The sequence below is a fragment of the Phyllostomus discolor genome, chromosome 2, assembly GCF_004126475.2.
Source record: "Phyllostomus discolor isolate MPI-MPIP mPhyDis1 chromosome 2, mPhyDis1.pri.v3, whole genome shotgun sequence".
NCBI lineage: Eukaryota > Metazoa > Chordata > Mammalia > Chiroptera > Phyllostomidae > Phyllostomus > Phyllostomus discolor.
Genome location: NC_040904.2, coordinates 138,351,923 through 138,376,605, shown reverse-complemented (window position 1 = coordinate 138,376,605; position 24,683 = coordinate 138,351,923). Strand labels below are relative to the sequence as shown.

The following is a 24,683-nucleotide window of genomic DNA, read 5'->3' as shown; positions in this document are numbered from 1 at the left end:
GGCAGCATATCTGGTATGCTGAAAGACATTTACATTTAATTAAGTTACAAATTCAAAGTCAAATCAGTTCTTTAGCATAGTTGGTTTGTTAACTCCATCAGTTTGCTTCAAAGGACATATTTGACTTTGATTTTTAATGGTATGAAAACAATTTATTAAAAAATAATTAGGGACAATTAAGCAGGGTTAATCCAAGGAAATTTTGTTAAGAAGCTAAAATTTATTTTTAATGCCTCTTTCTAATGTAAATATGTGAAATGTTCAATATAAAATATGCACATATTTGAAACTCTAATTATAGGAGCATTCTATATTCATCCCCTCCTAATGCAAAGGACGGATATTGCCCACTTAATTAATAGGGACAAAACAGCTTCAGCTATGCAGTATTTGACAAATTTTCTTCCTGGGTTTCTATAAAATTGATACTCCCATTTCAACTTGTCATTGTTTCAGATTTCCAGAAACAAATATGTTGAAGGAATACAATTTTATACAGGAAACAACTCATAATCCAAGTGAAATCTAAACTTCTAAGTCATGTGAAACTTGACTAATTCATTGTGGTTTTTATAATCAAAGTTTTTATCTCTAATTGAGTATCTTCTTTAACTATGGTAAATTGCAATTAACTAGCTAGCTTTGAAATTAAGTAGTAAATTTTGTTAGTTTGTTTGTTGATAATATGCTATGTTTCTTGTAAAGTAAGATGAACATTTTTGAAAAGAAGTTCAGATTTTTATAACAAAGCAGTTAAGTCAGGAAGGGAAACCAGTGTAGTCTATTGTTCAGACTGATGGCCTCATCATAGCTGTAAAATACAAGATTTCACTTCTAACAGAGAAGTGTGGTAAGAGATAGTTAGCTAAACGCACCAGTAAAGGCTGATTAAGAGAAAAAATAGTTCAAAGTTGAATCTACAGGCTTCTGTAGGGTAAAGAAATTCTGTTTTGTTCTTTTTCAAAAAAGGTTCATTTCTTTTCTTTTGAGTAAAAAAAGAGAAATGGGAAAACAGGACTGACAGAAACCAAATGAAAATGTGTCATTCACTCAACTAGACCAAGTAGTTTTAAAAAGCAAATTTGTTGATTTGTTAAATTAAGGCCCCATTTAAAGATTTCATTCTTGAATAAATCAAGTATGGTGGTTTCTCAGTTGACATGGGTGGAGTGTTCACAGAAGTTCAAAACCATATGGTTAGCTTGCCACTACGAATGGAATGCCACGCAGTTCTTCTCTTTGTACTGTCTCTGATGACTGTGAGGGGGTTGTGTGTAAAACCTTCCAGACAGCAGCAGACTCACTGACCATTGTCCTGTGGTGGCATGTTATCAGGGAAGCAGGTGACACACTGCTTGCCGTTCCTGTCTTTGAGGTTGCCTGTAACTGACTTTTAGAGCCTTTACGGACTTTCAAACACTCTCAAATCTAAAATTAATGTTGTCTTAGATTGAATATATTTACTAGTATTTATATTTTAAAGGAATTAAAACTAGCATATGATTAAAATAAGTATGAATTTAAATTAGTCTGATATCCATATTAGCTTTTGTGTTTGATTCTTAAAATTCTCGAACATTTCTTCTATTAAATATTTATGAAATATTCATTGAGATATATGTATATATATGTACCCACATACACTTTATATTTATGATATTTAAAAATTATTGCTAAAAGAAATACCCATTTTGCAACTTAGGACAAAAGTATTACCAGTATCTTTGAAGTTCTGTCCTCATATCTCTCTTTCTTTCAGTTTTCCTTCAGTTCATGTCCTGCACGTTATGGCAGAACCTATATTATATTACAGGGTTAAGCAGAAGTGATGACAGCAGGTTTTTTCTCACTCTTATTTTTAAAAGAATTGTTAATATCTCACCATTACTTATGTGCATTTTATAGTTTTCTGAAAATAAATTTAATTGGTAAATATTTATATTATAGTTTAAGATTTCTTTTTCTGAATTTATATTGATGATGATGTGGATTTTCACACACTCAATCTGTTAATTTGATAATTTATATTAACATCTTTCCCAATCTCAACTTGTTTTGCGTCCCTGGAAGTAATGGAGGATTTAGTTATAATGTATTTACATTTTTATATTCTTCTAAATTTGTTTCTTGCCCATGTTTCTGAGTGAGATTGGCAGTTTTGATCTTGTGGTGTCACATTTCAGTTTTAGAATCAATTAACACTACAGAATAATTTCGAGAGTATCACATCTTTTTTGTTTCCTGAAATATTTTATAGAAGATTTGAGTTACCATTTCCCATACATATTTGGTAGAATTTACTTGCAAAACTCACTAAGCATGATGTTTTATTTATGAGAGGGTATATATTTTTCTAAGGATTTAATTTCTTTTATGATTTTGGAAACATCCATGTTAATTTTTGGATCAATTTGGGTGAACTTTTTTTCCCCTGGATTTTGTTTAGTTCAGCTAGAGTTTCTAATTTATTTGCACAAAAGTCTCAATACTTTTTTCATCCCTACTGCAGCTGTAGTTTAAAACATATTTTTGATTTGAGGCTCTTTGGGCAACAGATACAGTGTTCCCTCAAACTTTGTCAATGTGGATTTATGTAAAGGAATCCCCAGGGAAGTTTTTCTCTTTTCTTCTGGTTATCCAAATATGTTGGACAGAAAATACATCCACTTTCTCCTTTTGTTTGTTTGTTTGTAGTTCATCTACTCAGGTGGCTTCCTGAGGGGTCTAGAGTTTCTGTGACTTCTGCAGTCTGACCATTTAAAGCCAAGTCCATTTAAAGGAGAAGTCCTGCTTCACCATAGTTTTACTTGCGTGTGCAGGGTGGATGCCATCTTCAGAGCTTTTTTATCCTTCTAGATTCCTGCTTTCATGCAGGTTCTAGACTTGAGGGTGCTTTTTTTTTATCCAATGATACATTGATTACCAAATATTTTTATAGTTTATATAACATATAATGTGTTCTGTATAAGAAAGGCCAGCCTCTCTGAACATTGAGTTTCACTATACTACCAGAAAGAGAAACTTAAAAAATATCTCCAAATCTGGCATCTATTAGGGAATGGTTAGCCATGTTAGAGGTGTATGTTTAAGATTATAGCAGATATTTCTGAAAATTTTAATTCTTCAACAAGAGAGCTAAGCTGCTAGAGTAAGCTAACAAGTATATTAGAGCACTATCTCATGCAAAATCAAATTACAGGTGTTTGACCTTTATAAAACACAGAAGGGTCAAAGAACATATGTTAATTTCCTGCTGTATTATAAGGTTTTAGATGTTACAAGTATAACAGATTTTCAAGAAGATAGACATAGTATATTTTTTAGTTTTATCTCTAGTATGCATGCACACCAATTACCATTGATAGTGCATTTAAAAGAAAATTTCACTTAGGTCTCAAGGGATCAAACAGAAGTATATAGTATGTTCCAAGTTGTATAATCATTGAAAAATGGTTGGCTGTAGAGGATTATTTAGATATAATTTTATAAGAAGATGACCAAAACAAAGTGTGAGCCCTATTATTATGCATATGGGTGTTAAGTCTCTTTTGCTTTAAATATTAATGTTAAATTTGTTTGTAATTTAAACATACTACCACCCACGGGATCTAGCAGAAACACATATACATTATGTGCTTACTAAAAATTAAGAATTTAATCAAACATTAAAAGTTTTGATTTTAAAAATAATAATATTGTTTCCCAAGTGAAAAAACACAGTCTGGTTTGATTAACACTAGAAGGAAAGAAACATCTTCTTGAGGGCACAGCTACAGTAGAAGCATTATTGTTTCTTGTATTTAGGATTCTAATTCCCAGTAATACTAGCTGTTACTCTGAACATTTATTCATTTTAAGCAGTTTAATTTCTTTATGCAAAATACTGTGGGATATTATATTAAGATATCAACACATATCTTTTTGTGGAAATTGTAAAGGCTTATATTTTAGCCTTTAGAAAAAAACTTTCTAGGAATTTTCAGTGTAGAAAGAAAGAACGGGATTAGATATGCAGTACAAGAGTCGAGAGTCAGATTTTGAGAACAGATTATTGAGGTATCAACACACTTTTTTTTCTTGAGTGCAGCTCTTTGCTTGGATGGCAGAGGAAACTTCGAATCTTACAATACTTGGTGTTCTGAGTATTGCAACTTGGAGTTTATATAATAAGGAAATGTAATCAGCACTTTTCTTCTATCCTTTTTCCTTGGGAAACTAGAGTAAATCTCTCAAACTTTATATCATGAGACCATCAGAAAAGATGGGAAGGTTTGAAGTATTTTGAGATGTTATCTGGTTTTACTTTATCAGTTGGCTTTCTTTGAGTTTTACAGTAAGCTTTGGTGGTTTGCAGTAATGACGTACAGCACCTCATATCTCGACTTACATTGTTTTTGAATAATCTGAATATTTTCCAAGGATGGCATAAAGTTGTATTCACAGTAGTAATTAATGTTGAATGGTGTTGTCCACATTCATGTGGGTGTTGAGCTTAATTTTAAAGTAAAAATAATTTTCTGGTCTTGCATAATGAAAACAAGCATATCGATGATATATGAACCTATGGATTCTGTGCTTTTCTTATCTCTAATCACAATAGTATATTTGAAATTACTTTTGTGCTTGAAATTCTGTTATTTGGAAGCAACGGTGCAGGATTTTGAAATCTCTTTTGCTGTTACATTTTCGGTTTGGAGATACTTCCCGAGGGCAGGTTTGTAGTTCCGGAAGCACTGCCGGCGCCTCACCCTGTACTGCAGCGGAGCAGTCCGGGGAGCCAGAGCCCGGCCGTGGGCTCCGCTTTTGTCAGAGTCAGCCACGCTTGGCTTGTGGCTGTTGGTTCTCAGCTCATTCCCAAATTGAGCTTGGAGTAGATATTTATTTTTGAGGTCTTAAGTTAACACCTTAGGTTTAAAAAGAATGCCCTTAGGTTTTAGAAGAAGCCCATTCTGATTATTTGATAGGAAAATAGAGTTTTCCTTTGGGTTTTAACCAACCTGATATATGGATAGTCTTCATATCAACATTGTTTAGGACTTATGGAAAGAGTATATGATTTCTGCCTCTAAGAGGACATCTAATCGTAATTACTAGTTGGCTTTATTCATTAATCACTAATATGTGTCCTGTAGATGTTTTTGGTATAAAAGATTCTTTTTTAAAATATGTTTTGATTATGCTATTACAGTTGTCCCCATATTTCCCCCTTTGCCCCATTCCACCCAGTACCCCATTCCTTCCAGCAATCCCTCTGACTTTAGTTCATGTCCGTGGGTCATGCATGTAAGTGCTTTGGCTGTTCTGTTCCCTATGCTGTTCTGAACATCCCCCTGTTTATTTTGTACTTACCAATGGGTACTTTTTAATCCCTGCACCCTTTCACCCATTCTCCCTCTTACTCTCCCAACTGATAACCCTCCAGATGACCTCCATATCTATGATTCTGTTTCTCTTTTGCTTGTTTAGTTTGTTTTTTTTTAGATTGAACTGTTGATAGTTGTGAATTTATTGCCATTTTAATGTGTTCATAGTCTTGATCTGCTTTTTCTTATTTAATTCCCTTTAACATTTCATATAATAAGGGCTTGTTGATGATGAACTCCTTTAGTTTTAACTTGTCTGGGAAGCTCTTTATCTGTCCTTCCATTCTAAATGATAGTTTTGATGGGTGGAGTAATCTAGATTGTAGGTCCTTGGTTTTCATTACTTTGAATACTTCTTGCCAGTTGCTTCTTGCCTGCAAAGTTTCTTTTGAGAGATCAGCTGATAAGTCTTATGGGAACTCCTTTGTAGGTAACTCTCTTAGTTTCTCTTGCTGCTTTTAAGGTTCTCTCTTTAACTTTTGGCCTTTTAATTATAATGTGTCTTGGTGTGGCTCTCTTCGGGTCCATCTTGTTTGTGAGACTCTGTGCTTCCTTGATTTGTATGTCTATTTCCTTCACCAAATTAGGGAAATTTTCTTTAATTATTTTTTCAAATAAGTTTCAATTTTTTGCCCTTCTTGTTCTCATTCTGGCACCCTTATGATTTGGATATTGGTATATTTGAATATGTACCAGAGTCTCCTTATTCTATTCTTGTTTTTTGAATTATTTTTTCTACTAGCTGTTCTCATCAAATGTTTCTTTCTTTCTTATGTTCCAAATTTTTTATTTGATTCTCAGCTTCATTCCCTCTACTGTTGGTTTCCTGTAGATTTTTCTTTATTTCACTTAATGTAACCTTCATTGCTGCTTGGGTCTTTTTTATGCTGTTGCAGTACCCAGTGAATTCCTTGAGCATCCTGATAATGAGTGTTTTGAACTCTGCATCTGATAGGTTGCTTACCTCCATTCCATTTATTTCTTTTTCTGAAATATCGTTCTGTTCTTTCATGTGGGCAATATTTCTTTGTCTCCTCAATTTGGCAGCCTCCCGTGTTTGTTTCTATGTATTAGGGAGAGCTGCTTTTCCTCCCTGTCTTAGTGGTGTGGCCTGTTGTAAAAGGCACACCTGTAAGTTGTATGGGGTGGAGCCTTGGGTAATTGCCAGGGTGGGGTAACCTGTTTCACTGCTCTGTGACCCTCTGTGGGGGAGGGCTTGGATGGGGGACATGCTGCTGCTGGCCTCTGGAGTTTTGCCCAGGAAGAAACTATCTCCTAACATTCACCCTGATGCCAGTCACTTCAATTTCTCCCTGTATGCCACTAGTGCACTTCTAGCCATTGCTCTGGTGCTGAATCCCAAAGGGAGTGAGTGTGTAAATCCTAAGTCTGTTGTGGGCCCTTTAAGAGGAGTCTTCTGAGAATCCTGCAGTTTCTTCCACTTCCCTAACCCCACTGGTTTATACAGCCAGAAGTTAATGGGGACTTATCTTCTGAATGCTGGAACCCTGGGCTCTGTCATCTGGTCTGGGGCTGGGATTCCTTACTCCCAAAGTATCCCTCTCAGTTTTTACCCACCACATGTGGATGTGGGACTGCCAGTTCCATATCTATGTGCCTCTCCACACCAGTCCATGTGTCCATGCCTCTCTGTGCTTCTCCATCTCTTCACTGCTCCTATCCATCTGGGTGAATGTGGCTTCTCTAAATCCTTGGTTGTTACACTTCCATACAGCTTGATTTTCTGACAATTATGGGTGATTTTTAAATTTTGTAGCATTGTTGTAATCTTTATTGCGGTAGTTGTGGGAGGAGGTGAGATATGTTTACCTACACCTCTTTTTTAGAAAGATTCTTTAATGGTGTCTGAGGAGTCCCTGTTGGGATCCAGTCTGGCTGAGATTGGAGTTGCAGGGGAGTGAGCCCCTCTTTCTCTTCCTTATACTGCTCAATTGATGTGATCATGTCATTTCAGTGCACTGATCCTCTGATTTAAAAATTTTCCTGATTCTTCCTGTTTATCTAACCTCTCTGTGTAATAGCTTGCTCTCACTGTCTGGCAGTAGAACTTTCTGAATTGTACATTTAAGTTAGTTAAATCAGTAATAGTGTTATTTGTTTCAATGTTAAGATTTTTAAGTGATGCAAAATGCCTCATCCTCAAGTATTTGTTACATAACCTTTCCTATTTTTCATCTTAACCACTTTTATAAAACTTAGTTTTTCACTTACATTTTTTAAAAGATTTTATTTATTTTTAGAGAGACAGGAAGGGAGGGAGAAAGAGAGGGAGAGAAACACTGATGTGTGAGAGATACTTCAGTCTGTTGCCTCTCACATGCTTCCAACTGGGGACCTGGCTTGCAACCCAGTCATGTGCCCTGCCTGGGAATTGAACCCACGGCCTTTCGGTTTGCAGGCTGGCACTCAATCCACTGAGCCACAACAGCCAGGGCTGTTTTTCATTAACATTTTACCTTAGTATTATTTTGTATTAGTGTCAGATGTACAACATAGTGATTAGATGCTTAGTATGCTTTACAAAGTAATCCCCCATATTTCAAGTACCCACCTGGCACTGTACATAGTTATTAGAATATTATTTACTGTATCCCATATGCTGTACTTTATATTCCCATGACTACTTTGTAACTACCAATTTGTGCTTAATCCCTTCACCTTTTTTATCCAGTCCTCTAGTTCCCCTTCCCTCTGCAACCATCACTCCATTCTCTACAACTATGAGACTCTTTTGTTTGTTCATTCATTTTGTCTTTAGAACCCATGTGTAAGTGAAAGCATATCATATTAGTCTCTTTCTTTCTGGCTTATTTTCCATAGCATAATATCTTCTATATATATCCATGCTGTTGTGAATGTTAAGATTTCATTTTTTAGGGCCAAACAATATTTCATTGTGTATATCTATCACTTTTTGATCCACTTGTCTATTGATGGACACTTGGGTTGCTTCCATATCTTGGCTATTTTAAGTAACACTGCAATGAATATAGGGGTGCTTACGTTCTTTTGAATTAGTGTTTTGGGTTTCTTTGGCTATATACCCAAAAGTGGAATGCCTGGGTCGTAAGGTGGGTCTATTTTTACATGTTTGAGGCAACTCTGTACTATTTTCCATAGTGGCTACACCAATCTGCATTCCCACCAAGAGTACCTGAAGGTTCTCTTTTCTCCACATCCTCACCAGCACTTATTTGTTGATTTACTAATAATGGCCATTCTGACAGGTGTGAGGTGATATCTCATTGTGGTTTTGATTTGCATTTCTCTGATGATTAATGACCTTGAACATCTTTTTAAATGTCTGTTGGCCACCTGTATATTCTCTTTGTAGAAGTGTCTGTTCAGGTTGGTTGCCATTTTTTAATTGGTTTGTGTTTCGTGTGTGTGTGTTGTATTACTTCTTCATAAATTTTGGATATTAAAATTTATATCCAAAATATAAATCAGATGTGTCATTGTCAAATATCTTCTTCCATTCCATAGGTTGTCTTTTCATTTTGCTGATGGTTTCCTTCGTTTGATGTAGTCTCATTTGTTTATTTTCCTTCATTCCTCTATCATGAGGACACATGACAAAAAATACTGGTAAAGAGAAATGTCAGAGAATTTACTGCCTATGTTTTCTTCTGGAAGTTTTATGGTTTCAAGTCTTACATTTATATTCAGTCTATTTTGAGTTTATTCTTGTATATGATATAACCAGGTGGTCTAGTTTGTTTTACAAGTGCCTGTCCAATTTTTCCAACCCCAATTATTGAATAGACTGTCTTTACCCCATTGCATGTTCCTGTCTTCTATGTCATATATTAATTACAATTTAGGCACAGGTTTATCTCTGGGCTACCTATTCAGTTCCATTGATCAATATGTCTTTTTTTATGCCAGTACCATGCTGTTTTGATTACTGTAGCCTTGGAGTATATTTTGATATCAGGTAGCATAATACCTCCCACTTGGTTCTTTTTTCTCAAGATTGTTGTTACTACTTGGAGTCTTTTATGATTTCATATAAATTTATAGATAATTTGTTCTAGTTTTTTTGAAAAATTCTCTTGGTATTTTAATAGGAATTGCATTGAATCTATAGATTGCTTTGGATGATGTGGACATTTTAACTGTTAATTGTTTCTATCCATGAGTATGGTATATGCTTCTATTTACTTATGTCATCTTCAGTTTTTTTTCCATAATGTGTTATCATTTTCTGAGTACAGATATTTACCTCTTTGGTTAAATTTATTTCTTGGTATTTGTTTTTGTTGATGAAATTGTAAATGGGATGGTTTACTTAATTTCTCTTTCTGATAGTTTATTCTGATATATAAAAATGCTACCTTGCCCTGGCCATTGTGGCTCAGTTGATTGGAACATCATCCTGTAACCAAAATGTTGTGGGTTCAGTTTTGGTTGGGGCACATGCATAGATTGTGGGTTCTATACCCATTCTGGGTGCTACAGTCCCTGATACAGGCACGTCTAGCAGGCAGCCGATATATGCTTCTCTGTCTCTCTGTCTCTCTGTTTCTCTCTTCCTCTCTCCCTCTCTCTCCCTCTCTCTCATATCCATGTTTCTCCCTTCCTTCCTCTTTAAAAGCAATAACGAAAATGTCCTTGGGCCCTGGCTGGTGTGGTTCTGTGGGTTGAGTGCCGGCCTCAGAATCAAAGGGTCACTGGTTCGATTCTCAGTGAGGGCACATGCCTGGGTTGTGGGTCAGGTCCCCAGTGGGGGGGGTCATGAGAGGCAACCACACACTGATGTTTCTCTCCGTCTCTGTCTCCCTCCCATCCCCTCTCTCTAAAAATAAATAAATAAAATCTTTTTTTTAAAAAGAAAATGTCCTTGGGTGAGAATAAAAAATGCTGTATGTTTTTGAATGTGTATTTTCTATTCTCTTACTTTACTCAATTCTTTTATCAATTCTAGTAATTTTTTTAAATAAAATCTTTAGGGTTCTCTCTGTATAGTATTATGTCATCTGCAAATAATGACCTTTTTACATCTAATTTTGAAATTTGCTTGCCTTTTATTTCTTCTTCTTGTCTAATGAAGAAGAAATGAAAGTCCTAGCTATGGCTAGGACTTTCAGTACTATGTTAAAAAGGAAAGGTGAAAGCAGACACCCCTGTCTTGTTTGTAATCTTCAGGGAAACACTTTTAGCTTTTCCTCATGAATATGATGTTAGCTGTGGGTTTGTCATATGTTGCCTTTATTATATTAGAGTATGTTCTTTTTACTTCCACTTTGCTGAGAGTTTTTATCAAAAGTGGGTGCTAGATTATTGTCAAATGCTTATTTTAGTCCATGATAGTATCATGGTCTATCCTATGTTTTGTTTATGTAATATCCCACTAGGTGATTTACAGATACTGAGTCAACATTTGCATCCCAGGAATATATCCCACTTGAACACAGTGTATGATCTTTTTAATGTGTCGCTGGATTCTGTTTGCTAATATTTTGTTGGTGATTTTTTATCCATGTTCATCAGGGATATAGTTCTTACTTTGTAGTCTCTTTTTCACATTTTGAATCAGATAATTCTGGCCTAGTAAAGTGAGTCTGTGAGTGTTCTCCCTTGAATTATTTGGAATAGTTTGAGAATGATAGGTGTTAGATTTTCTTCGAATGTTTGGTAAAATTCACCTGTCAAGCCATCCTGTCCAAGGCTTTAGTTTGTTGGGAGTTTTTTATGGCTGCTCTTATTTTGTTGGTTGTAATCAGTCTGTTCAGATTTCCTATGTCTTCTTGATTCAGTCTTAGAAGATTTTATGTTTCTAGGAATTGATCCAGTTCTCTCAGATTGCCAATTTGTTTGCATATAACTGTTCATGGTATTTTCTTATAACCCTTTGTATTTCTTTTGTGTCAGTTATTTGTTTTTCATTTCTGATTTTATTTGCATACTCTCTTGTTTTCTTGATAAGTCTGGCTAAGGTTTATCAGTCTTTTCAAAGAAGCACATCTTGGCTTCACTAGTCTTTTGTGTTGTTTTTTTTTTGACTCTTTCATTTATGTTCACTCTTGATTTTCATTATTTCATTTTTTTCTATTTACTTTGAGCTTTTTGTTCTTTTTCTAGTTATTTGGATGTAAGGTTAGAATGTTTATTTGAGGTTTTTCTGGTTTCTCTAGGTAGGCCTGTATTCCAATGAATTTTCCTCTCAGGACTACTTCTGCTGTGTCCCATAGACATTGGGTTTTTACTTTTATTTGTCTGAAGTTTTATATTTTTTTATCTCCTTGTTAACCCATGTTATTCAGCCTCCGTATGTTTGTGTATTTTTCAGTTTTGTTCATATAATTGATTTCTAGTTAGATAGCATTGTGGTCAAAGAAGATGCTAGGTATGATTTTAATTTTCTTAAATTACTGGCATTGTTTTGAGCCTGAACATGTGGTCTATGACAATGTCCCATGTGCACTTGAAAAGAATGCATATTCTTCTGCTTGGTGTGAAATTCTCTGAAAACAGCAATTAAATTGACCTCATCTAGTGTGTCATTTAAGGTCACTGTTTTCTTGTTGATTTGATGTCAGTGGTATGTTAAATTTCCTTCCTATGATTTCATTACTGTCATTGTCTCCCTTTATGTCCATCAAAATTTTCCTTACCTAAGTGATCTTCTGTTGAGTGTATAAATGTGTACAAGTTTTATATCCTCTTCTCAGATTGATCCTTTTAGCTTTTTGTTGTTTGGGAATTTATTTATTTTTTCTTTAATTTTAAATGATAGCACTGCTGAATAGTCTTGGTAGTAGGTCCTTGGTTTTCGTTGCTTTGATGAAAAGTTCATACCAATTATTTCTGTCCTGAAAAGTTTCTCTTGAGAAATCAGCTGACAGTTTCATGGGAGCTCCATTGTGTGTAACTGTCCTCTTGCTCCTTTTAAGTTTGTCTTCAAACTTTGCCATTTTACTTACGATGTATCTTAGTGTGGGCTTCTTTGGGTTCGTCTTGTTTGGAACCATACTTCCTGGACTTGTGTGTGTGTTTTCCATTCACTAGGTTAGGGAAGTTTTCAGCCACTATTTCTTCAGATAGTTTCCCAATCCTTGCTCTCTCTTCCTTCTGGTACCTCTGTGATATGGATGTTGTTATGCTTGGTATTATCCCACAAGTTTCTTAAACTATACTCATTTTTTAAAAAAATTGTATGTTGTTTAGTTACAGTTGTCCCTCCCTTTTCCCTATTGCTCATCCCTATCCCACCCTCCCCACTCTCATGGTCAGTCCCTACCCTCCCGCCCCCCCCGCCGCCCCAGTGTCCATGCCCATGAGTCCTCCATTCATGTTCTTTTGCTTGCCCCTTCCCCTTCTTTCCCCTGTCATCCTTCTCCCACCACCCCTCTGGTCAGTGTCAGTTGGTTCTTTATTTCCAAGTCTTTGGTTCTATTTTGCTCATTTGTTTGTTTTGTTCATTAGGTTCCACTTATAGCTGAGATCACATGGTGTTTGTCTTTCACTGTCTGGCTTATTGCACTTAACATAATGCTCCCCAGTTCCATCCATGCTTTAGCGATGGGTAAAAGTTCCTTCTTTCTGCTGCATAGTATTCCACTGTTTAAATGTACCATAATTTTTTGACCCACTCATTTAAGAATGGGCACTTAGGCTATTTGCAGCACTTGGCTATTGTAAATTATGCTGCTATGAACATTGGGGTGCATAGGTCCTTTTGGATTGGTGATTCGAGATTCTTAGCATATAGTCCCAGCAGTGGGATTGGTGGGTCATGAGGCAATTCCATTTTTAGTTTATTGAGGAAATTCCAAACTATTTTCCACAATGGCTGCACCAGCCTGCAATCCCACCAACAGTGCACTAGGGTTCCCTTTTCTCTACAACCTCGTCAGCACTTGTTTGTTCATTTATTAATGATAGCCATTCTATCTCGTGTGAAGTAGTATTTCATTGTGCTTTTAATTTGCATCTCTTTAATGGCTAGAGATGCTGAGCATCTTTTCATATGTGTATGTGCCGTCTGTATGTCCTGTTTGGAGATGTGTCTGTTCAGGTCCTTTGCCCATTTTTTTTTTTTCAGTTGCGTTGTTTGTCTTCCTTGAGTGGAGTCGTGAGTTCTTTATATGTTTTAGAGATCAAACTCTTGTCTGAGGTGTCATTAGCAAATATGTTTTTCATACAGTTGCTTCCCTTTACATTTTGTTGATGTTTTCCTTAGCCATACAGAAGCTTTTTATTTTGATGTAGTCCCAGTTGTTTATTCTTTCCCTTATATCCCTTGCCCTAAGGGATGTAACTGTGAAAACGTTGTGTGGGATGTCTGAAATTTTCTGCCTGTGTTTTCCTCTAGAACTTTTATGGTGTCACAACTTATATTGAAGTCTTTTATCCGTCTTGAAACTATCCTCATTTTTTAAAATCATTTTTTTCTTTTTGCTGTTCTGTTTGCTGCTACTTTGTCTTCCAAATTGTTGGTTTGATACTCTGCTTCATCTAACCTGGTATTGTTTCCTCCATGTGTGTTCATTTTAGTTACTGTATTCTTTATTTCTAACAGATCCTCTTATGGTTTCTATGTATTTTTTATGTGTACTTCTTTAAAGTTTTAACTGAATTTATCTACTCTGCTGTTTAGCTAGTCTTCAGATAGTTATGCAGGTTGATGGTTATATAATTTAGTTTTAATTTTACATGGTCAGAGTAGGAGGTAAGTGCAACTTCTACATAGCTCTGCCATCTTGGGTCCCCCCACATAGCCTTTCAAAAACCTTTATCTGCTCGTCCTGCAGCTGCAGAAAAAGGCAAAGAAAATTAACATCTTCTTTTCTGTTAGTAGTCAGCTGAAAGTACAGAAGAAACTAGTTTAAAGTGATAGTTACCCAATATTTGTTCATATAGCAAAAGTAATTAATATTTATTTTTGGAAACTTCATACTGACTTAAAATTAATTGTTCTCCTTTTCTCATTAACATGCATAACATTTTTCGCACTCATAAATATTTTGTTCTTTAAATGTGTATTTTACTGATTATTTATTTCTGATGCCACTTTTTTCTAGTATTAACTACTTTTTCCCTGTTAAGCACTAGCTGCTGAGTTGATAAAGTAATTGAAAATTAATACATAGAAGTTAACATAGCTTTCATTATACTGATATACTATGTTTGAGATATATTTGTATATTAGAAGTAGAACTTTTTTATGAAGTGTAATCTTGAACATTTGCATAATTTTTTTCCTTAAAATTAGCTTCCAAAGTATTTACTGTTGCCTTGAGTTTTATTTTTGTTGGCCTAGATTTGCTTGGCAATGAAATCCTTAATAGCATGCTCATATATAAAGAATATAGGGGATATCCTCTAAAAGTGTATATCTGCTTAGTTATACTTTTTATGGATGAGATACCATTCCTTTTCCATAATAATGTACTTTTGGAGAGTTATCCATCTATTATCTTATTTGGTCATCTCATTGATGCCAGAGTTTAACTTGGCAAGTGTTGTTATACCTTTTCACAGATGAGAAACAAGACGGTATGCTTTAGAAGACACAGTATGGCAGAATGTACAAACTTTTCTGTAAAGTAGACATCAGTACTAACCCCAACCCAACTACTCATACCTATTATTATTATCCTTACAGTGTTGTGACATCTCTGAGCCTCAGGTTCTCATTTTTTTGGTGAGTTTAGCAGTAATACTGTATGAGATAAAGTATGTGGGGCACACTAGCCTAGTGTTTGGCCAACATTACAAGTTTAGTAAATTATTGCACTTATTTACTATTGATAATAAGAAATAGAAAAGTCAAGTAATTTACTTTGGTGTCTCCATGTCTAATTAGTAACAGGACTAGCAGTGAAAGTTAGGTTTTGGATATTGTTTTACATTTCTGCATCTAAGTTCCTTTTAGTGAAACATACTAGTGGCACTAGAAACATACTTACCTTGGGCCGTTCAATGGCAGTGACCCGTGCAAACGACGTTAGGCCTTTCTGTGGGATAATGAGCAATTGATTAAAAACAAAAAAAGGAGAGAGTTTTTAAAACTCTCAAGGATTCTTTTTTTCCTTTGTAGATACTTAGCACTCTTGATATAGTTGTCTGAGGACTCTTCACCTTCCTAATGGGTCTTCATCTTTCAGAGCTGAGCCAGACTTGGTTACCATTTATGATAGAAGCAAGCTATAAGGAATTTTTGGGGACAGTTTTGTGTCTTTCTTTTTTTAAGAAACAAGTATATTTACTTTATTTTACATCATTCTTTTAAAGTATTTTCAAAATGTTATATATCTGTTTAGTGTTATTCTTTAAACAATTATGAATTTGTATTTTATAACTTGCGTGAATGTATACATAAAATAAGTACATGCCATGGATAGTTAGTTCTATTTCTGATATGAAATTAGAAGCAGCTTAGCTCCTTGTTAGAATTTACCTTCGACCTAAAGGTACCAGTTTACAACTTCTTGGGTTGAGGGGTCAGCCAGATATTAGGAATTTCTAACAAGCCTTTATTGAATTAGTATGTCTGTTACAGAATAGGGTTAGTATTTATGGCATGCCAGTCACATATTCACCCAGTTTTCTACTACTTTTAATGGCATGATGACAAAAAAGGATCTGTTGGTAACATTGGAGGAGAGCTCCAAGGCTCGGGTGCTTCCAGATTCCTCCCCCAGTCCAGTCACTGTATTTGTAAATCTAAGTGGTATTTTCTGTCTTAATGCATAGTACTTTGGGTTATGTAATTACTAAGGAACTTTGCTGAGAGAACATTGCTATTAGAAAGGGATATAGAGCAGATTTTTTGTTTGTTTGTTTTGAATGGAGAGGCCATGAGAAAAATTCTGAATACGGATGAAAAATTAATGAGTAAAGGCAAGTTCAGGTTAAGACTCAGCATAACAGACTGGGCTACGGACGTGGGGTGTCTCATACATAGTCAATGTCAGGGATATGGTAGAGATTGCATACAGTAAATGGTAAGAAACAACCCAGTATATGTTAGAACAAAAACAGAAACAGGCACTGAACTATATGTGGGGACATGCAACATGTACTAAGATATTATGGTGATTAACAGTGTGGTCAAGTTTAATATTGTAACATATTATTGAAACACTAAATATTAACTTCATTTTTAAATACATTTTCCCTTACTAGGAATGCATTTCATTTCAGGCTTATTTGAAGTAACCAAAGACAGGGAAACAAGAGAAACAACTGCACATTAAAAAACTGCTGTAATTAGAATTATGTATAAGTTTACAGTGTATGTATTCTGTTATGCTGATATTATAGTAATCGTAATCTTTAAATTATTTCCACTTTTTTCGCTTAAGATTTTAACTACACATGTTTTTTTAACCCACTTAACATTCTTTTCTGTAATAATCTGGGGTATAATTACTTTAAGAAAAATAAATTCTCGTAGGCTTTTATAAGAGCTCCTCTTTCCCTGGAGTCATATGAAGTAACTATCACACAATTAGTGAAAAGCCCAGGCTACAAAAGTTGACCCCGTCACAATCATTACCAATAGATGGGGTGTGAAAACCTTGTGGTTAAGAAAACACACTCACGTGTATCTTCACTTCCATGGAGTTACAGGGCTCTTTTCCCCCTCCCCTTGCCTTCTTTCTTCTTTCTTCCGCTCTCCATTGTAACTAGAAAGTTTAGATAATTAACCTTCATATTTTAAAATGTTTATTTAAACTGTAGTTTGATAATACCATTTTTGGATTACAGTTCCAAGTGCCCCATATAGTTTCAAAGCAAGAGCTTTGGAGCCAGAAGGATGGGATCCAGCTTTCAGCTCTGTTATCTTCCGTGGGGCACCTCTGTCCTCAGAGCCGCAGTCCCTCACCTGAGATACACTAGACGGTAGTTTCATTTGTCATGAGGAGCAAAATAGGAAACATAGCCTCGAAATCTAGCCTAAAAACAGGTCTTTAATCTACATAGAAATAATTATGATTATTTAGTCCTGTATTTATTTTCACTGGCAGCTGGTATGGCCTAGATAATGGGGTAAAGCTTTAATTTTTAACTCTTTGGTGGTAGCATTCTGATTTCAAACAAATAACTCAAAGTTAGATGAAACAAAGTTGAGTATTTATCACCTTATTTAATGTGGTCAAATGCTTCAATTTTGCTAGCTTTTACATATATAGAACTCAAGATTTTGATGTAGAGAGTGAAGATGTATATTAAAGGTTCTTAGGTAAAAATAAATTAAAGGTGAAGGCGAAATTGAGCAGTGAGAGTCCTTCCCTATTTTGGTGGCTGCGTTCTGTGCACTGGTGAAGTGAAAATGCTGATATAATAATCCAGGAGACACAATTGTTTATGTAGGTCTGAATATTACATAGCTAAGTTTTAAATAATAATACTAAGAAAACAGTCATTTCAGCTAATTTTTAAAGAGCAGTGTATACCAGGATCGTAAGAAAATTATTTTAACTTTTCTAATAAATTAACATAATATCTTTAAATGTTTTACATAAAGTAAAAATTATTCTTAAATTGCTCAAATCACTCTGCATTGATCTTGCAAACTATATCAGAGATATAAAATTGTAGTAATTATTTCAGAATAAGTTTGTTTTTGCTCCATAAACTTGGAACTACTATGCATTTGAATAAGGGCTTTGAAGAAATTTCGCAGGTATTTGTTGCTGTAGTTCACTTATTTCTAGGAGGTGCTCACATTTGATTTTCTCTTCAGAAAAACTTTAGCAAGATGTGAGTATTGTTTTTGCTGTCTTTCAAGGAACATAAAATAAACTGTGGCAGATTGTGGACTAAGTACAAGAAGAGGTTTCTTTTTGAATTAAGATCAAGTTTCTTTGTAAGTAGATACCTTTTAGATGCAATTGTGTATCAGTGTGAAGGGCCCTTGAGATATAAGAATTACTACTGCCTCTTCACTTTCTGGTTTTTTAACAGAAAAAATTTTGTTTTATTTTCGAAAGTAAAATAACTTCACAGATCAGGTTTTCTAAAGCTTTTCCAGTAATATCTGGTAGCATCTGCTTGTCTTCCCTTAATGTAATCATCACATAAACTTAATTGTAGGAAATCATGTTAAGCCACATACTTACTAAGTTATGCTTACTACATTTCTGTCACGTGTAAGGCATCTCCAGGGGGCACTTAGAAGATCTTAAAGTACCTAAGTCTGCAGCATCTTTGAGCAGCAGCCATTTGCTTATACAGTTTATAATATGCTCTATTTCCAGTGAGTTAACTGGAAAATGGGACATTTAAAGTTAAATTCTCAAAGAAATGTAAAACACTTAATATATTGTTTGGCATTAATTTTTCTCTGGTATGGAAAATACGTTATGTAAAAATCAGTACCAGATAATTTTATATTGTTGTTTCTGGAGTTTTTTACCCCTAGCAGTTCTGAGAGGATGACATTATTTTGATGATTTGGATGATTTATTTTGTTTTCATCTTTTACTTCAGTACCACAATTAAATATGTAAAATATTATTATAATATGCTGTTCTGCTTTGTATTCAAACACAATATTGAGAGAGTGAGCTAGACTTAACTCTAAGTAGATTCCATTGCCTGGAAACAGATCTGGATCTTTCCTGTCATTAACTTTGCTACTTAATAAGTTAACCTCAGTTTTCTCATCAATGAAATGGGTATAGAAATATACCTCAAAGGTTTTTATTAAGTTAAATAAATTCTGGACTCTGTTAAGCAAATTGTAAATTTTAAGTAGATGAAAAAACACTATTATGATTTTTAGTATAATATAAATATTACTTCTCCACCCGCTCTGTCCCCCTGGCCCCATGTAAGAGCAACTTCTTATAATACTCGTTTTGTAGAGGAACAGGAATAAAATGAGTACTCTGAATATTGTGAAACACTATTGGGAAAAACTTATAAAAGTTCCATTGAGATTTTAAACTAATTATATTGTTTTGAACTTCAAACAAGCACTTTATTATATTATCTCTAGAGTTTAAAGTGTGGATTGATTTAATCTGTCTGCACTTGTCTGTTGAAATACAGACCTTAGAAAACACAGGTACTTTTTTAGGCTTCATCAGAATTTCTTGGAAAAATATTACAGATTTTATTTCAATAAAGCTGTACTTCTAAAAATCACCACATGAAATGAACACATCAATAAAATATATGGGCCTAAAATGTTAAAAATGTAAATGACATTATATATTAATGAAAATACAAGACCTTTTAAGTTCTGTTTGTCCAAAGTATAATTACCAAGTGAAAATTTGAAGATAATCCCAAACATCTGTCTTGAATTGTCTTAGTACAAGAAAAAGTTTAGTGAATGTTAAAACCTTTTATTCCTGAAGTCAGATATAGGATAACTCCATCTCTATTTTAAAAGAACGTAGGGGTATGACCTTAATTTTTCTTTTCTCCCTTCCCCTTCATCCTAGTTGCATAGTGTTGGATTAATTAGATTCTTCAGTTCATGGCCTGTTTTCAGGATGATCCTTGCAAGTTTTCTCTCTTTTATTCATCTACTTATTTATTTATTATCTCTATTGCTGACTTCATTTTCCCTTTGCACCATAGGCAGCTGCTTTAATGTGCTTAAATCTGTACCTTTCAATTGTAATATACTCTTGTAAAATATGTATTGATATTTTGGGTGGGAAAGAATTTTTAGTATTTATAACTGGTGGTGTGACACAATGCATTCAATATTTTGTCTCTCTGTCAGCTTTTTAAGGTCCATTCATTTTACAGTATTTACATGGAATTTGTTGCTGTATCATAATCCATAAAATTTCTCCAGGGTGTTCCCAGCGTGGACAGTCAGTTACTTCACTAATAACCAAAACTAAGAGTACACACCCCCTCTGTGTTCTCCCAGGTGAGAATTACCCTGGGAGTTGGATTTCTGGTCAGGGTTTAACCGTGATTTGGTCAGTGACATTTGGCGACTTGACTTAGTACACTCAGCTGGTGGAAGGAGGGCTGGCCCGGGCTGTACAGCCACCAACAGGGCATAGGGTCCTTTTCCCGCCAGTGCTTGTCTTCATCCAATTTTCTGATTTTTCCCAACCTGAGCATAAAGTATATTTTGTTATAATTTGCATTTCTCTGGGTCACTAATAAATTTGAGTATTGGTTAAAATGCTTGGTATTTATTTTGTTTTTCCTTTTTATATATTCCTGATCATATCCTTTGCCCCTTTTATTTCTACAAGATTTATTTTTTGTTGTTGTGACTTTATTAGGAGTTCCTTTTATTTTTTAATTACAGTCCCTTGTCTATTTAGATATTTGAATTATCTTTACCTAGTATATTATATGTTTTTACCTTTGTTCTTAATATCCTTCAGGATATAATGAATAGAAGTTCTTCATTCTAAGGTACTGAAATTCATTAGTTTTTACCTTTTTTGTTATATTTGGAGATTGTTTTAAGAAATCCCTTTCCCTTTCATAGAAATATTCTCCAACATATTCTTCTGTTAGATTTACCTTTTCATATTTAACTTATAAATCTCAAGTTTCCCTTTTAATATGGTGAATATGGTATGCAAATCCAGTTTCACTTTTCTCATACATTATGTTTAGAATACATTTTTGAGTTCCTTAATATACAATGTGAAAATATTGATTGGTATTGCATAGATTTATAGATTAATATTGAGAGAATTGACATCTTTATAATGTTAAACTGTCCAATTTATGGTCCTTAGACTATTCTTCCATAGCTTTCAAATTTTGGTTTGAATACTTACAGGTATATTTAACAATTAAGCCAGCCAGATTTAAAAACTGACATGATACAAAAAAGTTGACATGATTGACATAATCAAATTTGTCAAAAAACCCCATAGCTACAGTGATTAATTCCGTAGAGTAATTATGTAGATATGAAACCATCATACTAGCCCACTTAAGATGTATTTTTGTGGTCCACTTTAATGTATTTTCCTTTGAGCTGGAATATATATACACTAGTTATATTTTAAATGGCTTCTCAGTTCAACAATGATTTTCACTTTTTGTTTTATCATTGGAACGGGACAGATGAACAGCTTTGATGAAAAGAATTACTGTTTAATTGACTACTGATCAGATTTGTATTAGGTCATATTATTTAGTCTACTTTTATACTTTTTGAATTAATCTTTATGTTAGCATTGAGTTTTGGTAGTATTGTTACAAAAATCAACCACATTTGAAAATATGGGAATAGTGACAGCAGTTTTTATGCCAAAAATAAATGTGTGTGACAGTTTTAGGCTTAGTTTTGGCAGCTCTTACTTTAAAAAACCTAAAATACATTTTTATAAACACTGTATTGAGGAAAATTGTCTCAGAAAGAAGGGATTTTGCACGGGAATTGTTTTCATATTTGAGTATGATGAAATCCTTGATGTCAGTGCCCTTTAATCAGAGACCACCCCCTGCAGTGAAGAAGGTGGCTCAATTACTCCTGGCAGTGAGGGGCCACTGCACCCTGGGGACCCTGAAGTGTGTTATTATGTATTTTACAGGATTTCAACTTTGGTTGGGTGATTTGGGAGAAATTCTAAAGATGGTGGTGTGTCCTTTAGATTGGATGCTGAAACCATTCTATGACTGGATAAATAATCATTTATAGCAAGAGAGGGGGATGTTTGGTATTTTGTGGGTTGTTATACAATGACCTTTTTCTCTTTGTGTTTAGTAAAATTACCGAGTAATCTCTGAGTAATCTGATCCCAAGCTGCTCCTCTGTAAGATTGCGTATGCCCCTCTCTTCATCCCAACTCGTCCCTTTTTTCCCTTGCTCTCATCCTCTCGCCCTCCCTCTCATCCTCTCGCCCACTCTTACTCTCTCATCCAGAAGTAATTAAAATTGTTTTTAAAATGTATGTTTCCTTTTCTTTTTCCCAGTCACCCACAACAGTAACTTAATCATAGGATATGAAAGATTTTATCTAGACAAAAAAAAAAAAGAATGTTAGTTTTACCTTGTAGAGATAACCTTGCCAATGATTTTTAGCTTCTTAATTGTATTCTCACTTTGAAGTAACCACGTCCTCTGCTGTCTGTCCGGGTGGAGGCCATCCTGCTCTCGCACGCGGCTTCACTGCAGCTGCCTTCGCCTGGCCTCTCTGTTCATGCTCCTATTCCCTTGAAGTGAGTACTTCTTCCACAGGGAAGGCAGGATAACCTTTTCATAAATGTTAAGTCCTTTCACAAACTTTCTGAAAGTCGTCCCGCACCCATTACAAATAAAACAACCCTCAGACTTACTGTGGCTGAAGGACCCTGCTTGTCGTTGTGACTTCATCACAGCCTTGCCTTTCATCTTTTGGCTACTCACCTGGCTGGCCTTTTTGTTCTTGCAAATAATCAAATTCATTCTTTCTTTAGACCCTTTGCTCTAAAAATTCTTCTTATCTGGAATCGCCAGGCTTTTCAAGGCTGGTTCCTTATCTTTTATTCCTTAGAAGTCAAGCCCATTTCCCTATTTGTAAGTTATCTTTATCTAAATTAGCCTCATGCACTCTGTCTTACTTTCTTTTAAGTTATTTGTATCTGAAGTTAATTCATTTGTTCTATTGTGTGGTATTCCTTTTCATGTCCCACTTACCTTACCACTTCACAGCTAAGTTCTGAGTGGTGGGAACTTGTATGTCTGTACCTTTCTAAGTCCCAGCTCCTAAGGAAGTCCCTGGCACAAAATAGGTGCTTAAAAAGTATGTTTAGTAAGTAAATACATTTATGAATGAAGAAATGAACAAACAACCGAATGAGTGACCATATATTCTAGGCATAAAACTATATGCCTGTTGACTATTAATGAGAGAAATGCTTGTTAGGTTATTATTTGATTGAAGTATAAGTATGTAAAAATTGTCAGTGTTTCTCTGGAAAATGCCTTAAAATAGTTAAGGTGATTCCTTGCTTTAATGTTCTTTTAATTGTCTATGGTCTAAGACTATGGTTTAGATGGGATATCATCATAGTGGTGTTTTCCTGGTGCTTAAAATAATACTTGGGTGCATTTCTCTGGAGCAATTCCAACCTAAGTATGTTTGCATTTTATTAATGTCACATCAGATCAGAACTTTCGGAGAGGTGAGGTGGACTGAAAAATAGCCTGGGTAGTAGAAGTTTCCACAGAGTCCTACTTTATCAATTTGGGAGGGGGGTACATATGAAATATACATGGTGTTATGCCTATTGTTTTGAAGATAATTATAATTTGTTTTACTATTTGTTTTCTCTACTTTATATTTCTTGTTGCATTTGGTATTTGAATTTGACAGTAATTTAAAGGGAACTCTTTTTTATTTTTCAAGTTAGGGATTCAATTTTCTGTGGACTCATGATACCAAGGCCGAATTCATAAGAAGTATGTGAATATTGTTTTTCAGTGAAAGATGAACTGTGGCATGAAAATGTTAGGTGGAGGGTGGAAAAGGTTAGGAAGCAGCCAGCCTTGGTTTGCAATCCCTCCTCTAATTAATACTCCAGTAATAACTTGGCAAGTTTTTAGTGTCTTTGAGTCCGTTTCCTCATCCACAGAGTGGGCATAATATCTCTGTACAGGACTGTGTTGAGAATTCAGCTGATGTAGTGCAGTCAGTGTACTGTGTGCTATGTGGCAGTATTAAGTTCTGGACAGTTGGAAGCTCAGTGCTTTTTCTCTTTTTTTCCATCAGCAGCAAAAGACAGCATTAAAAGATTTATTATTTTGTATACATAATATAAGGGCATAAAGTATGTAATATTTGACATTATTCCTATAATCACTGCTTGACACTGTAAATTGCAAAGAGCATCAACCACAATATTAATGATAATATCAAATATGTATTGAGTGTTTGCCATGTGTCAGATACTATCTTAAACATTCTACATATATTAACTAATTTAATATTCATCACAAAGCCTATTAGATACTAATTATATTTCCTATTTCACAGATGAGTAAGCTGAGGCCCAGAATGTTAAATTTTAGGGTGCACAGGCACATCTGGGTTTGAAAGATTCTACACTTTTTTAATCATTAAAAAATTGATACTTTAAAACCCCTTTTATTTTTCAGGTAGAGTCAGTGATCACCCATATAAATGATCTTGACAAAGACACTTTTCCATCCCCCCCTTCTAGCTGGGAGGGACACTGGTTTTAGGACTTGACACCCCATCTCTTTCTCTGTGTGAAGGAAAGAAGATGAGAGAAACATCCCAGTTGAGGGATAGTTCTGCTTTCAGAGATCAGACCCATTTCCCTATTTGGAAGTTATGGCTCTCTAAGTTAGCCTGGGGCCACTGTTGATGTTGTGACCTTTATTCTTTTTAATGTTGAAAAATC

The 24,683-nt window shown here is 34.8% G+C and overlaps 1 protein-coding gene across 2 annotated transcripts in view; it reads left to right on the top strand.

Annotated features, from left to right (window-relative positions):
* The window catches only part of TMTC2 (transmembrane O-mannosyltransferase targeting cadherins 2), a 399,848-nt gene that overhangs the window by 196,787 nt on the left and 178,378 nt on the right, over positions 1–24,683 (top strand). The gene's annotated exons all lie outside the window — the stretch shown is intronic.